Source organism: Myotis brandtii, unplaced genomic scaffold (assembly GCF_000412655.1).
Source record: "Myotis brandtii unplaced genomic scaffold, ASM41265v1 scaffold247, whole genome shotgun sequence".
In the NCBI taxonomy this organism is placed as follows: domain Eukaryota; kingdom Metazoa; phylum Chordata; class Mammalia; order Chiroptera; family Vespertilionidae; genus Myotis; species Myotis brandtii.
Genome location: NW_005359352.1, coordinates 1,554,992 through 1,555,837, shown reverse-complemented (window position 1 = coordinate 1,555,837; position 846 = coordinate 1,554,992).

Below are 846 nucleotides of genomic sequence, written 5' to 3'. Positions count from 1 at the left end.
CCCCCGCCCTGGGGAGGCCTGTACACAGGATCGCGGTTCAGAGCCAGGAGCTGAGTCCTTCCAGGAACGACGGAGCCATGCCCGGCCGGGTCCCTCTGCAGCGGGCGCCCACCCAGGTGGAATGGGGCTCTGGGGCTTGAGGAAAACCGTGACCTTCGGCACCCGAATCAGCCAACCGAGGGGTAGGATGAGTACAAGACCAAGTGAGCATTTGCTGGGCATTGAGTTAAGACTTTATCTGTGGCCCTGGACAGTGTGGCTCAGTAGTTGAGCGTCGTCCCATGCACCAAGAGGTCACAGGTTCGATTCCTGGTCAGGGCACAGGCCCGGGTTGCAGGCTCGATCCCCAGTGTGGGGTGTGCAGGAAGCAGCTGATACCTGATTCCCTCTGATCACTGATGTTTCTCTCTCTCTCTCCCTCTCCCTTCCTCCCTCTAAAAGTCAATAAAAAATATATTTTAAAGTCAATGTATCTCCAACACCAACCAAAGGCACCCTCCAGGACAGACACCTCACCCAGGAAGACCTACAGGTGGCAAGAGACACGCGAAAAGATGCCCACACCCTAGTCCTCAGGGGAATGCAAACCGAACACCCCATGGAGGGCGAAACTGTAAAGCTGATGCACCAAGAAAGAGATGAGCATATTCCAGTGTGAAGCCGCCAAACCCTTCACAAATACATAATCAGCCCAAGTCGACATGTGAAGGCGTTCAACCCATTTCTGTCCTAGTTAAGAGTTAAAACTCACTGGCCAAAGTTAGCTGAGCAGGCTACAGGGGTACAAATAATTCAAGGTGAAGCTGCAGTCGGTGGTGATGTCCAGGAAAATTAAAAGCATAAGTG